Below are 14,823 nucleotides of genomic sequence, written 5' to 3'. Positions count from 1 at the left end.
CTTCCAGAGTGAGGCTCTTGCATTGCACTACGCTTGGGCTGACCTCTGCGATTACTGCAAACGTCAGTAACTCGACCGTACAATTTCTGGTAGTGGGGGCCTGCGTCCGCGCTCGCCCCCTCCTTAAGTCAAAATGAATGAGCTTAGAAAAGTTGCGCGGCCAAATGTCGGTGGTGACTTAAACGCTAAGGTAAAACCTCGCTTGGCTGTTACGAAACGTGATTGCGATATAAGTCCTCGGAAGGCGGCGGAATTTTATTTTATTTGCCATTCCGTCAGGGTTATTGGATGATCGGCAATAGATCGAGTTTGTATGCATTTGAAAGCTCTTTTTTCTCGTACTATCACCTGAAAATGTCGTAGGAAAATGTCATAGGAAACACTTTCAACAACCGCCACGTTCCTTAATTGTTATAACAAGAAATATATCACAGCAAATGAAAATGAAAAGCCTACGACACCGGGAGTTCCCAGGCGGTCCCCCATCCAAGTACTATCCCGGCCCGACGATGCTTAACTTCCGTGATCAGACGAGAACGGGTGTGTTCATCGTGGTATGGCCGTAGACATTAGTAGGTGCAAATACGTGCAATTTATTTTGACGTTGTGATCAAATTTTTTTATTTAATTTCTTTGAGTTACTTAGGACAAGGCGTATGCATGGATTATCTATTAGACTTTAAGGTTATAGTTTTGTGAAAAAAAACAATGTTTTTTTAAAGATGTGTGGCTATAAAAATAGCCGTTGTTTTCTGAGTGTAGCGGTTTACTTCTTCTGTCCTTTGTCGTTCTTCTTTGGGAGTAAGACAGCTTGAATGTTTGGCAAAACACCACCAGCTGCAATGGTTACACCGCTCAAAAGTTTGTTTAATTCTTCATCATTACGAACAGCCAATTGTAAATGTCTTGGAATAATCCTAGCTTTTTTGTTGTCTCTTGCTGCGTTACCAGCCAACTCCAATATCTCAGCAGATAAATATTCCAAGACGGCTGCTAAGTAAACTGGTGCTCCAGATCCAATTCGGTTAGCATAGTGCCCTCTACGAAGGAATCTATGCACTCTACCGACTGGAAATTGAAGTCCAGCTCTTGAGGATCTTGTCTTGGCTTTAGCCTTAGCTTTTCCACCTTTTCCACGTCCAGACATAACTGCGATTTGATTTGTAAGTTAATACAAAAACGTACGAATATTTAACGTAAGTGTTAACGAAATAAACTTTACTCGTTTTTTCATCATAAAAATAGGATCGAAATCATGTTTTTTTAACCAATCATAATTAAGTATTAAACAAAAGATTTTTTTTTTTAACCAATTAAATTGCGTATCGGCGTTTTCGGATCGAATTCGATCCGATTTTTTTACTTATAAACAAAAAGTTTTGACTTGCAGTTTAATGCTTATTTACAAGTTAAGTAGCAAAAATTTTTAACCATGTCTGACGCAGCAGCTAAAGGAGGAAAACAGGCACCTAAAGTAGCCAAGAAAGGTGAAAAAAGAGCCGGCAAAAAAGGAGGAAAGATTGGTGGAACTGGTGAAAAGAAACGCAAGAGAAAGAGAAAGGAAAGTTATGCTATTTACATCTACAATGTTTTGAAACAAGTTCACCCAGATGTCGGAGTTTCAAGCAAAGCTATGAGCATCATGAACTCATTTGTCAACGACATCTTTGAGCGCATTGCTTCCGAAGCTTCGCGTTTGGCTCTTCAAAACAAAAAGTCGACCATCTCTTCTCGTGAAATTCAAACCGCAGTACGTCTTCTCTTGCCTGGAGAACTTGCAAAACACGCAGTCAGTGAAGGAACAAAAGCCGTCACAAAATACACAAGCAGCAAGTAAACCAACGTCTACCAAACACAAACGGTCTTTTTTAAGACCACACATCTTTAAAAAAACATTTACTTGGCGTCACTACAAGTTAACCGAAGTTAATAAAACTTCTAAATAATGTGCTTAAGAACACTAGCCTACATTTAAAATACTTCCCCATGTGTGTGTGGATTAGCTTCACTTTTCATACGTATTATTAGCTGTACTTGCAGAAAAGACAAGTACATTGATCCATGTTATTGCTTACATTTAACTTAACCCAGCTTTTCACGGAAACACTCCCAGGCAAATTAACCCTACAAAGTATTTCTAAATTTTTTTTGTGTCATATATGACATAGTATCGTATAGCAATAAATGTAACTGTGACAAGACTTTACACATTGTGTAATTTGGAAGCGTGCACAAAGTAATGTTTTAAAAGATTTGTGGCTATAAAAATAGCCGTTTTTGTTGAGCAATGACAACGCTTAACCTCCGAATCCGTAAAGAGTTCTTCCTTGACGTTTTAAGGCATAAACAACATCCATAGCGGTAACGGTCTTGCGTTTAGCGTGCTCTGTGTAGGTTACAGCATCACGAATAACATTCTCTAAGAAAACCTTCAGTACACCTCTGGTTTCCTCATAGATAAGGCCAGAGATACGTTTGACACCACCTCGTCGAGCAAGACGCCGAATAGCAGGTTTTGTGATTCCCTGAATGTTATCACGAAGAATTTTTCGGTGACGTTTAGCACCTCCTTTTCCCAATCCTTTACCTCCTTTTCCGCGTCCAGACATATTGATATAGTTGCGTACAGAACGAGTACAAAAACAACGTTTGAGTTAACAGAATTCAGACAGCTTTAAAAAGAGGCCATAAAATTACCTACTGCTCGTGGAAACACCCTAATTAACCAATAGAGTTGCGTCATTACAAAATGTTCCGAACATTTTGTACATTTTTTTAAGTAAAACTGTAGTTTTTTTAAAAATTCGTGGTCTTAATGTTTCAGTAAGGCAATAAATTTGGCATCGTTGGAATTCGCCAAACCTTCTGCTACTTACTAAAAAAAAAAAAAGTCAAAAGCTTTTGTGTATCAGAAGATACAGCCGTTTTCCCGTAGCCAAAAAACACAGATTTTATAAAAATGTTAAAGTAATGAGCGTAATGTCATTATGCAGCCAATCAGAAATTACTTTCTTAGCACCAATCAAATGGTTTGTTTTGAACCTTAGCTGTCAATCAATATGAGAAATAAAACTTTGGCGCGATAGTGCATTTTAGACCGTCTTGTGTATCCGTACTACATCGACTTCTTAAAATATGGCTCGTACAAAGCAAACTGCACGTAAATCTACTGGAGGAAAGGCTCCACGAAAACAACTCGCCACTAAAGCTGCGAGGAAAAGCGCACCAGCTACTGGAGGAGTGAAAAAACCACATCGTTACAGACCTGGTACAGTTGCTCTCAGAGAAATCAGAAGATACCAGAAGTCAACCGAGCTCTTGATCCGCAAGTTGCCTTTCCAGCGTCTTGTGCGAGAAATTGCTCAGGACTTCAAAACAGATCTGCGATTCCAGAGCACAGCCGTTATGGCTCTGCAAGAGGCTTCTGAAGCGTACCTTGTTGGCTTGTTCGAGGATACTAACTTGTGTGCCATTCACGCAAAACGAGTTACAATCATGCCTAAAGACATCCAGTTGGCAAGAAGAATTCGTGGGGAACGTGCCTAAGCATCTTACCAAACAAAAAACGGCTATTTTTATAGCCACACATCCATAAAAAATATTACGGCTAGCTTTTTATATCAAACTTTGTCCTGCTTTCTGTTTAAATTTTATGCTACATAAAAATTTTATGCTACATAAAGTTTGACAATGTTAAAAATATGAAGGGCAAGAAAAGTAAAAGCAAGAAAATAAGAAATTTAAAAACGAAAATACTTAAACTTAGGGAATCTAATCTTAAATTTACTCTTTTTTAACTGTTTAAGTGACTTAAACAAGTTTAACTTTGTACCAAGATAATGTTTTTTTGTAAATGTGTGGCTATAAAAATAGCCGTTTGTTAATGTAATAGCCAGATACACACAAATTATTTTTTTGCGGTCTTCTTTGCTGCCTTTTTGGGAGTCTTTTTGACCTTCTTTGCTGCAGGTTTTTTAGCAACAGGCTTCTTTGTGGGTTTCTTAGCTGCTGGTTTCTTAGCCGAGGCTTTCTTTGTGGCAGGCTTCTTTGCTGCTTTCTTTGGCGTGCTCTTCTTTGCTGGCTTCTTTTTTGGTGTACTTTTCTTTGCAGTAGGCTTCTTTGCCGTTGGCTTTTTTGCTGCGGCCTTTTTCTTAGGTTTTTCTTTTTTTACCTGACCTAGCTTGAATGATCCAGAAGCACCAGTGCCTTTAGTTTGAATCAAATCGCCTGATGTTACTCCTCGTTTAAGAGCCATTTTCAGATGATGATCTGAGTTTTCAGCAACTTTGTAATTTGCATGAATATATTTTGTAATAGCTTGGCGAGATGAACCACCGCGTTCCTTTAGGGTAGCGATAGCAGCCTTGATCATGTCCACATATTTAGGGTGATCAGCTGTCTTCTTTGCAGCAGGTTTCTTCTTGGGTGCGATTTTCTTTGGAGAAGCTGCTTCACTCATTTTTAATGTTTTCTTACAACAATCCAACGATAAACGATGCTTGTTATCACAGTAGAAGTATACTAAACATTACCGTGTAAATGAGATATAATTTAAGACGGTGCGAAGTATGCGGACGTAAAAGTACCACTCCCGGGAATTGATTTGGCGCGAAAACAGAAATGTGTGTTTCTGTACATCGTATAATGTCCGTTTTGGGTGCCGCGACTATGCGAAAGCATGTTAATTTTTATTTGTAGTACGACGCAATAGTCTGCAAGAGAAGCTGCTGGAGTTTGAGGTCTTCAGCATTACATCTAGTCTGTTAATTTGGGCTTCTTCCGCGCTCGTGTTAGGATTTTCATAAAGCGTTCTTTGGTTTGCGTTGCGTATGTCGGCCTACATCATCGACACGGCCTGTTTCCGGCTATTAGGAGCAATTCATATATTGGGCACTGCGTTTCGACTTTTTTATTAGACCACAGTAAAAAAATTCACTCACAGAAGTCCCTTTCTTTCATGGCTACAAACACGAAGAATTCTGTCGTAAGTAAAACGAATGCGCAAGCCAAAATGACGATGGGGCGAAGTCATAAGCATGGCCCTGTGGCCCAATGGATAAGGCATCTGACTACGAATCAGGGGATTCCAGGTTCGACTCCTGGCAGGGTCGCACTGTCGCATTTCGGCTGCATGGTCTACTGTGTAACGCGCGCGCACGTTCTGGCGTAATGCGTTGATAAACGGAATGTACGCAGACATATTGGAAAGTAATATCACGCACTTAGTATCGTCGCCTTTGTTAGCATTCATGTAAGTTACCATCCACTCGCTACAGTCGCTCTCCATCCTACGGCTAAATCAACAGCCGTGATTTTTACTATGTCGCCGTCCATCCGTACGCGGTGACAGTTGTAAGCTTTACAGTAACGTGACATGCTCCACAAGCAGTTACGGTGTGTGGACGATGCCTATCATGGCAACGCTTGTTCTTTATCGCTTCTCGGCCTAATGGCTAAGATCAAGTGTAGTATCTGTTCTTATCAGTTTAATATCTGGTAGGCCATTCTCTGAATGGTCAGTATATTAATCTGATTTTTGGCCTTGGGTCATGGAGGTGGATTCATTCACGCCGTGACCACGGGTTGCCTTGGTGTTGCACTATTACCGATGGCGGCCCACATAAGCAATAAAAGAATAATAGCAGTCCTCTTTCCGACGGCACTCTGCATAGTCTACGGCGGGAACAAAACGCGTACACTGGGGGAGAATACAGCCTATGCCCCGCGACACGGCAGTTTATAACACACTCAAGCCACAAGCATTAACAAACTTTGAAGGGTACCCTCATGCTACGGTGCAGTTCCAACTCATACTTACCTGACGGGGAAGTAAAGACTGATCAATGAGGGTTTTCTTCCAGAGTGAGGCTCTTGCATTGCACTACGCTTGGGCTGACCTCTGCGATTACTGCAAACGTCAGTAACTCGACCGTACAATTTCTGGTAGTGGGGGCCTGCGTCCGCGCTCGCCCCCTCCTTAAGTCAAAATGAATGAGCTTAGAAAAGTTGCGCGGCCAAATGTCGGTGGTGACTTAAACGCTAAGGTAAAACCTCGCTTGGCTGTTACGAAACGTGATTGCGATATAAGTCCTCGGAAGGCGGCGGAATTTTATTTTATTTGCCATTCCGTCAGGGTTATTGGATGATCGGCAATAGATCGAGTTTGTATGCATTTGAAAGCTCTTTTTTCTCGTACTATCACCTGAAAATGTCGTAGGAAAATGTCATAGGAAACACTTTCAACAACCGCCACGTTCCTTAATTGTTATAACAAGAAATATATCACAGCAAATGAAAATGAAAAGCCTACGACACCGGGAGTTCCCAGGCGGTCCCCCATCCAAGTACTATCCCGGCCCGACGATGCTTAACTTCCGTGATCAGACGAGAACGGGTGTGTTCATCGTGGTATGGCCGTAGACATTAGTAGGTGCAAATACGTGCAATTTATTTTGACGTTGTGATCAAATTTTTTTATTTAATTTCTTTGAGTTACTTAGGACAAGGCGTATGCATGGATTATCTATTAGACTTTAAGGTTATAGTTTTGTGAAAAAAACAATGTTTTTTTAAAGATGTGTGGCTATAAAAATAGCCGTTGTTTTCTGAGTGTAGCGGTTTACTTCTTCTGTCCTTTGTCGTTCTTCTTTGGGAGTAAGACAGCTTGAATGTTTGGCAAAACACCACCAGCTGCAATGGTTACACCGCTCAAAAGTTTGTTTAATTCTTCATCATTACGAACAGCCAATTGTAAATGTCTTGGAATAATCCTAGCTTTTTTGTTGTCTCTTGCTGCGTTACCAGCCAACTCCAATATCTCAGCAGATAAATATTCCAAGACGGCTGCTAAGTAAACTGGTGCTCCAGATCCAATTCGGTTAGCATAGTGCCCTCTACGAAGGAATCTATGCACTCTACCGACTGGAAATTGAAGTCCAGCTCTTGAGGATCTTGTCTTGGCTTTAGCCTTAGCTTTTCCACCTTTTCCACGTCCAGACATAACTGCGATTTGATTTGTAAGTTAATACAAAAACGTACGAATATTTAACGTAAGTGTTAACGAAATAAACTTTACTCGTTTTTTCATCATAAAAATAGGATCGAAATCATGTTTTTTTAACCAATCATAATTAAGTATTAAACAAAAGATTTTTTTTTTAACCAATTAAATTGCGTATCGGCGTTTTCGGATCGAATTCGATCCGATTTTTTTACTTATAAACAAAAAGTTTTGACTTGCAGTTTAATGCTTATTTACAAGTTAAGTAGCAAAAATTTTTAACCATGTCTGACGCAGCAGCTAAAGGAGGAAAACAGGCACCTAAAGTAGCCAAGAAAGGTGAAAAAAGAGCCGGCAAAAAAGGAGGAAAGATTGGTGGAACTGGTGAAAAGAAACGCAAGAGAAAGAGAAAGGAAAGTTATGCTATTTACATCTACAATGTTTTGAAACAAGTTCACCCAGATGTCGGAGTTTCAAGCAAAGCTATGAGCATCATGAACTCATTTGTCAACGACATCTTTGAGCGCATTGCTTCCGAAGCTTCGCGTTTGGCTCTTCAAAACAAAAAGTCGACCATCTCTTCTCGTGAAATTCAAACCGCAGTACGTCTTCTCTTGCCTGGAGAACTTGCAAAACACGCAGTCAGTGAAGGAACAAAAGCCGTCACAAAATACACAAGCAGCAAGTAAACCAACGTCTACCAAACACAAACGGTCTTTTTTAAGACCACACATCTTTAAAAAAACATTTACTTGGCGTCACTACAAGTTAACCGAAGTTAATAAAACTTCTAAATAATGTGCTTAAGAACACTAGCCTACATTTAAAATACTTCCCCATGTGTGTGTGGATTAGCTTCACTTTTCATACGTATTATTAGCTGTACTTGCAGAAAAGACAAGTACATTGATCCATGTTATTGCTTACATTTAACTTAACCCAGCTTTTCACGGAAACACTCCCAGGCAAATTAACCCTACAAAGTATTTCTAAATTTTTTTTGTGTCATATATGACATAGTATCGTATAGCAATAAATGTAACTGTGACAAGACTTTACACATTGTGTAATTTGGAAGCGTGCACAAAGTAATGTTTTAAAAGATTTGTGGCTATAAAAATAGCCGTTTTTGTTGAGCAATGACAACGCTTAACCTCCGAATCCGTAAAGAGTTCTTCCTTGACGTTTTAAGGCATAAACAACATCCATAGCGGTAACGGTCTTGCGTTTAGCGTGCTCTGTGTAGGTTACAGCATCACGAATAACATTCTCTAAGAAAACCTTCAGTACACCTCTGGTTTCCTCATAGATAAGGCCAGAGATACGTTTGACACCACCTCGTCGAGCAAGACGCCGAATAGCAGGTTTTGTGATTCCCTGAATGTTATCACGAAGAATTTTTCGGTGACGTTTAGCACCTCCTTTTCCCAATCCTTTACCTCCTTTTCCGCGTCCAGACATATTGATATAGTTGCGTACAGAACGAGTACAAAAACAACGTTTGAGTTAACAGAATTCAGACAGCTTTAAAAAGAGGCCATAAAATTACCTACTGCTCGTGGAAACACCCTAATTAACCAATAGAGTTGCGTCATTACAAAATGTTCCGAACATTTTGTACATTTTTTTAAGTAAAACTGTAGTTTTTTTAAAAATTCGTGGTCTTAATGTTTCAGTAAGGCAATAAATTTGGCATCGTTGGAATTCGCCAAACCTTCTGCTACTTACTAAAAAAAAAAAAAGTCAAAAGCTTTTGTGTATCAGAAGATACAGCCGTTTTCCCGTAGCCAAAAAACACAGATTTTATAAAAATGTTAAAGTAATGAGCGTAATGTCATTATGCAGCCAATCAGAAATTACTTTCTTAGCACCAATCAAATGGTTTGTTTTGAACCTTAGCTGTCAATCAATATGAGAAATAAAACTTTGGCGCGATAGTGCATTTTAGACCGTCTTGTGTATCCGTACTACATCGACTTCTTAAAATATGGCTCGTACAAAGCAAACTGCACGTAAATCTACTGGAGGAAAGGCTCCACGAAAACAACTCGCCACTAAAGCTGCGAGGAAAAGCGCACCAGCTACTGGAGGAGTGAAAAAACCACATCGTTACAGACCTGGTACAGTTGCTCTCAGAGAAATCAGAAGATACCAGAAGTCAACCGAGCTCTTGATCCGCAAGTTGCCTTTCCAGCGTCTTGTGCGAGAAATTGCTCAGGACTTCAAAACAGATCTGCGATTCCAGAGCACAGCCGTTATGGCTCTGCAAGAGGCTTCTGAAGCGTACCTTGTTGGCTTGTTCGAGGATACTAACTTGTGTGCCATTCACGCAAAACGAGTTACAATCATGCCTAAAGACATCCAGTTGGCAAGAAGAATTCGTGGGGAACGTGCCTAAGCATCTTACCAAACAAAAAACGGCTATTTTTATAGCCACACATCCATAAAAAATATTACGGCTAGCTTTTTATATCAAACTTTGTCCTGCTTTCTGTTTAAATTTTATGCTACATAAAAATTTTATGCTACATAAAGTTTGACAATGTTAAAAATATGAAGGGCAAGAAAAGTAAAAGCAAGAAAATAAGAAATTTAAAAACGAAAATACTTAAACTTAGGGAATCTAATCTTAAATTTACTCTTTTTTAACTGTTTAAGTGACTTAAACAAGTTTAACTTTGTACCAAGATAATGTTTTTTTGTAAATGTGTGGCTATAAAAATAGCCGTTTGTTAATGTAATAGCCAGATACACACAAATTATTTTTTTGCGGTCTTCTTTGCTGCCTTTTTGGGAGTCTTTTTGACCTTCTTTGCTGCAGGTTTTTTAGCAACAGGCTTCTTTGTGGGTTTCTTAGCTGCTGGTTTCTTAGCCGAGGCTTTCTTTGTGGCAGGCTTCTTTGCTGCTTTCTTTGGCGTGCTCTTCTTTGCTGGCTTCTTTTTTGGTGTACTTTTCTTTGCAGTAGGCTTCTTTGCCGTTGGCTTTTTTGCTGCGGCCTTTTTCTTAGGTTTTTCTTTTTTTACCTGACCTAGCTTGAATGATCCAGAAGCACCAGTGCCTTTAGTTTGAATCAAATCGCCTGATGTTACTCCTCGTTTAAGAGCCATTTTCAGATGATGATCTGAGTTTTCAGCAACTTTGTAATTTGCATGAATATATTTTGTAATAGCTTGGCGAGATGAACCACCGCGTTCCTTTAGGGTAGCGATAGCAGCCTTGATCATGTCCACATATTTAGGGTGATCAGCTGTCTTCTTTGCAGCAGGTTTCTTCTTGGGTGCGATTTTCTTTGGAGAAGCTGCTTCACTCATTTTTAATGTTTTCTTACAACAATCCAACGATAAACGATGCTTGTTATCACAGTAGAAGTATACTAAACATTACCGTGTAAATGAGATATAATTTAAGACGGTGCGAAGTATGCGGACGTAAAAGTACCACTCCCGGGAATTGATTTGGCGCGAAAACAGAAATGTGTGTTTCTGTACATCGTATAATGTCCGTTTTGGGTGCCGCGACTATGCGAAAGCATGTTAATTTTTATTTGTAGTACGACGCAATAGTCTGCAAGAGAAGCTGCTGGAGTTTGAGGTCTTCAGCATTACATCTAGTCTGTTAATTTGGGCTTCTTCCGCGCTCGTGTTAGGATTTTCATAAAGCGTTCTTTGGTTTGCGTTGCGTATGTCGGCCTACATCATCGACACGGCCTGTTTCCGGCTATTAGGAGCAATTCATATATTGGGCACTGCGTTTCGACTTTTTTATTAGACCACAGTAAAAAAATTCACTCACAGAAGTCCCTTTCTTTCATGGCTACAAACACGAAGAATTCTGTCGTAAGTAAAACGAATGCGCAAGCCAAAATGACGATGGGGCGAAGTCATAAGCATGGCCCTGTGGCCCAATGGATAAGGCATCTGACTACGAATCAGGGGATTCCAGGTTCGACTCCTGGCAGGGTCGCACTGTCGCATTTCGGCTGCATGGTCTACTGTGTAACGCGCGCGCACGTTCTGGCGTAATGCGTTGATAAACGGAATGTACGCAGACATATTGGAAAGTAATATCACGCACTTAGTATCGTCGCCTTTGTTAGCATTCATGTAAGTTACCATCCACTCGCTACAGTCGCTCTCCATCCTACGGCTAAATCAACAGCCGTGATTTTTACTATGTCGCCGTCCATCCGTACGCGGTGACAGTTGTAAGCTTTACAGTAACGTGACATGCTCCACAAGCAGTTACGGTGTGTGGACGATGCCTATCATGGCAACGCTTGTTCTTTATCGCTTCTCGGCCTAATGGCTAAGATCAAGTGTAGTATCTGTTCTTATCAGTTTAATATCTGGTAGGCCATTCTCTGAATGGTCAGTATATTAATCTGATTTTTGGCCTTGGGTCATGGAGGTGGATTCATTCACGCCGTGACCACGGGTTGCCTTGGTGTTGCACTATTACCGATGGCGGCCCACATAAGCAATAAAAGAATAATAGCAGTCCTCTTTCCGACGGCACTCTGCATAGTCTACGGCGGGAACAAAACGCGTACACTGGGGGAGAATACAGCCTATGCCCCGCGACACGGCAGTTTATAACACACTCAAGCCACAAGCATTAACAAACTTTGAAGGGTACCCTCATGCTACGGTGCAGTTCCAACTCATACTTACCTGACGGGGAAGTAAAGACTGATCAATGAGGGTTTTCTTCCAGAGTGAGGCTCTTGCATTGCACTACGCTTGGGCTGACCTCTGCGATTACTGCAAACGTCAGTAACTCGACCGTACAATTTCTGGTAGTGGGGGCCTGCGTCCGCGCTCGCCCCCTCCTTAAGTCAAAATGAATGAGCTTAGAAAAGTTGCGCGGCCAAATGTCGGTGGTGACTTAAACGCTAAGGTAAAACCTCGCTTGGCTGTTACGAAACGTGATTGCGATATAAGTCCTCGGAAGGCGGCGGAATTTTATTTTATTTGCCATTCCGTCAGGGTTATTGGATGATCGGCAATAGATCGAGTTTGTATGCATTTGAAAGCTCTTTTTTCTCGTACTATCACCTGAAAATGTCGTAGGAAAATGTCATAGGAAACACTTTCAACAACCGCCACGTTCCTTAATTGTTATAACAAGAAATATATCACAGCAAATGAAAATGAAAAGCCTACGACACCGGGAGTTCCCAGGCGGTCCCCCATCCAAGTACTATCCCGGCCCGACGATGCTTAACTTCCGTGATCAGACGAGAACGGGTGTGTTCATCGTGGTATGGCCGTAGACATTAGTAGGTGCAAATACGTGCAATTTATTTTGACGTTGTGATCAAATTTTTTTATTTAATTTCTTTGAGTTACTTAGGACAAGGCGTATGCATGGATTATCTATTAGACTTTAAGGTTATAGTTTTGTGAAAAAAACAATGTTTTTTTAAAGATGTGTGGCTATAAAAATAGCCGTTGTTTTCTGAGTGTAGCGGTTTACTTCTTCTGTCCTTTGTCGTTCTTCTTTGGGAGTAAGACAGCTTGAATGTTTGGCAAAACACCACCAGCTGCAATGGTTACACCGCTCAAAAGTTTGTTTAATTCTTCATCATTACGAACAGCCAATTGTAAATGTCTTGGAATAATCCTAGCTTTTTTGTTGTCTCTTGCTGCGTTACCAGCCAACTCCAATATCTCAGCAGATAAATATTCCAAGACGGCTGCTAAGTAAACTGGTGCTCCAGATCCAATTCGGTTAGCATAGTGCCCTCTACGAAGGAATCTATGCACTCTACCGACTGGAAATTGAAGTCCAGCTCTTGAGGATCTTGTCTTGGCTTTAGCCTTAGCTTTTCCACCTTTTCCACGTCCAGACATAACTGCGATTTGATTTGTAAGTTAATACAAAAACGTACGAATATTTAACGTAAGTGTTAACGAAATAAACTTTACTCGTTTTTTCATCATAAAAATAGGATCGAAATCATGTTTTTTTAACCAATCATAATTAAGTATTAAACAAAAGATTTTTTTTTTAACCAATTAAATTGCGTATCGGCGTTTTCGGATCGAATTCGATCCGATTTTTTTACTTATAAACAAAAAGTTTTGACTTGCAGTTTAATGCTTATTTACAAGTTAAGTAGCAAAAATTTTTAACCATGTCTGACGCAGCAGCTAAAGGAGGAAAACAGGCACCTAAAGTAGCCAAGAAAGGTGAAAAAAGAGCCGGCAAAAAAGGAGGAAAGATTGGTGGAACTGGTGAAAAGAAACGCAAGAGAAAGAGAAAGGAAAGTTATGCTATTTACATCTACAATGTTTTGAAACAAGTTCACCCAGATGTCGGAGTTTCAAGCAAAGCTATGAGCATCATGAACTCATTTGTCAACGACATCTTTGAGCGCATTGCTTCCGAAGCTTCGCGTTTGGCTCTTCAAAACAAAAAGTCGACCATCTCTTCTCGTGAAATTCAAACCGCAGTACGTCTTCTCTTGCCTGGAGAACTTGCAAAACACGCAGTCAGTGAAGGAACAAAAGCCGTCACAAAATACACAAGCAGCAAGTAAACCAACGTCTACCAAACACAAACGGTCTTTTTTAAGACCACACATCTTTAAAAAAACATTTACTTGGCGTCACTACAAGTTAACCGAAGTTAATAAAACTTCTAAATAATGTGCTTAAGAACACTAGCCTACATTTAAAATACTTCCCCATGTGTGTGTGGATTAGCTTCACTTTTCATACGTATTATTAGCTGTACTTGCAGAAAAGACAAGTACATTGATCCATGTTATTGCTTACATTTAACTTAACCCAGCTTTTCACGGAAACACTCCCAGGCAAATTAACCCTACAAAGTATTTCTAAATTTTTTTTGTGTCATATATGACATAGTATCGTATAGCAATAAATGTAACTGTGACAAGACTTTACACATTGTGTAATTTGGAAGCGTGCACAAAGTAATGTTTTAAAAGATTTGTGGCTATAAAAATAGCCGTTTTTGTTGAGCAATGACAACGCTTAACCTCCGAATCCGTAAAGAGTTCTTCCTTGACGTTTTAAGGCATAAACAACATCCATAGCGGTAACGGTCTTGCGTTTAGCGTGCTCTGTGTAGGTTACAGCATCACGAATAACATTCTCTAAGAAAACCTTCAGTACACCTCTGGTTTCCTCATAGATAAGGCCAGAGATACGTTTGACACCACCTCGTCGAGCAAGACGCCGAATAGCAGGTTTTGTGATTCCCTGAATGTTATCACGAAGAATTTTTCGGTGACGTTTAGCACCTCCTTTTCCCAATCCTTTACCTCCTTTTCCGCGTCCAGACATATTGATATAGTTGCGTACAGAACGAGTACAAAAACAACGTTTGAGTTAACAGAATTCAGACAGCTTTAAAAAGAGGCCATAAAATTACCTACTGCTCGTGGAAACACCCTAATTAACCAATAGAGTTGCGTCATTACAAAATGTTCCGAACATTTTGTACATTTTTTTAAGTAAAACTGTAGTTTTTTTAAAAATTCGTGGTCTTAATGTTTCAGTAAGGCAATAAATTTGGCATCGTTGGAATTCGCCAAACCTTCTGCTACTTACTAAAAAAAAAAAAAGTCAAAAGCTTTTGTGTATCAGAAGATACAGCCGTTTTCCCGTAGCCAAAAAACACAGATTTTATAAAAATGTTAAAGTAATGAGCGTAATGTCATTATGCAGCCAATCAGAAATTACTTTCTTAGCACCAATCAAATGGTTTGTTTTGAACCTTAGCTGTCAATCAATATGAGAAATAAAACTTTGGCGCGATAGTGCATTTTAGACCGTCTTGTGTATCCGTACTAC

At 40.0% G+C, this 14,823-nt stretch overlaps 9 non-coding genes and 1 pseudogene across 9 annotated transcripts; 7 read left to right on the top strand and 3 right to left on the bottom strand.

Annotated features, from left to right (window-relative positions):
• On the top strand, positions 1 to 121 carry LOC130660481 (U1 spliceosomal RNA; annotated as a pseudogene).
• Positions 122 to 449: 328 nt separating this feature from the next.
• LOC130661592 (5S ribosomal RNA) lies at positions 450 to 568 on the bottom strand. Its single transcript, XR_008988770.1, has one exon. It is a non-coding gene; the product is annotated as a 5S ribosomal RNA (ribosomal RNA).
• Positions 569 to 5,038: 4,470 nt separating this feature from the next.
• Trnar-acg (transfer RNA arginine (anticodon ACG)) lies at positions 5,039 to 5,111 on the top strand. Its single transcript has one exon. It is a non-coding gene; the product is annotated as a tRNA-Arg (tRNA).
• A 322-nt stretch (positions 5,112 to 5,433) lies between these two features.
• On the top strand, positions 5,434 to 5,625 carry LOC130660906 (U2 spliceosomal RNA). The gene has a single exon (XR_008988103.1). It is a non-coding gene; the product is annotated as a U2 spliceosomal RNA (small nuclear RNA).
• Positions 5,626 to 5,810: 185 nt separating this feature from the next.
• LOC130659858 (U1 spliceosomal RNA) lies at positions 5,811 to 5,975 on the top strand. The gene has a single exon (XR_008987061.1). It is a non-coding gene; the product is annotated as a U1 spliceosomal RNA (small nuclear RNA).
• Positions 5,976 to 6,303: 328 nt separating this feature from the next.
• LOC130661591 (5S ribosomal RNA) lies at positions 6,304 to 6,422 on the bottom strand. Its single transcript, XR_008988769.1, has one exon. It is a non-coding gene; the product is annotated as a 5S ribosomal RNA (ribosomal RNA).
• Positions 6,423 to 10,890: 4,468 nt separating this feature from the next.
• Trnar-acg (transfer RNA arginine (anticodon ACG)) lies at positions 10,891 to 10,963 on the top strand. Its single transcript has one exon. It is a non-coding gene; the product is annotated as a tRNA-Arg (tRNA).
• Positions 10,964 to 11,285: 322 nt separating this feature from the next.
• On the top strand, positions 11,286 to 11,477 carry LOC130660905 (U2 spliceosomal RNA). The gene has a single exon (XR_008988102.1). It is a non-coding gene; the product is annotated as a U2 spliceosomal RNA (small nuclear RNA).
• Positions 11,478 to 11,662: 185 nt separating this feature from the next.
• Positions 11,663 to 11,827, top strand: LOC130659857 (U1 spliceosomal RNA). Its single transcript, XR_008987060.1, has one exon. It is a non-coding gene; the product is annotated as a U1 spliceosomal RNA (small nuclear RNA).
• A 328-nt stretch (positions 11,828 to 12,155) lies between these two features.
• On the bottom strand, positions 12,156 to 12,274 carry LOC130661590 (5S ribosomal RNA). Its single transcript, XR_008988768.1, has one exon. It is a non-coding gene; the product is annotated as a 5S ribosomal RNA (ribosomal RNA).
• Positions 12,275 to 14,823: the final 2,549 nt, after the last annotated feature.

This window comes from Hydractinia symbiolongicarpus, chromosome 9, assembly GCF_029227915.1.
Source record: "Hydractinia symbiolongicarpus strain clone_291-10 chromosome 9, HSymV2.1, whole genome shotgun sequence".
Classification (NCBI taxonomy): domain Eukaryota; kingdom Metazoa; phylum Cnidaria; class Hydrozoa; order Anthoathecata; family Hydractiniidae; genus Hydractinia; species Hydractinia symbiolongicarpus.
This window is presented reverse-complemented; position numbering and strand designations above follow the sequence as displayed.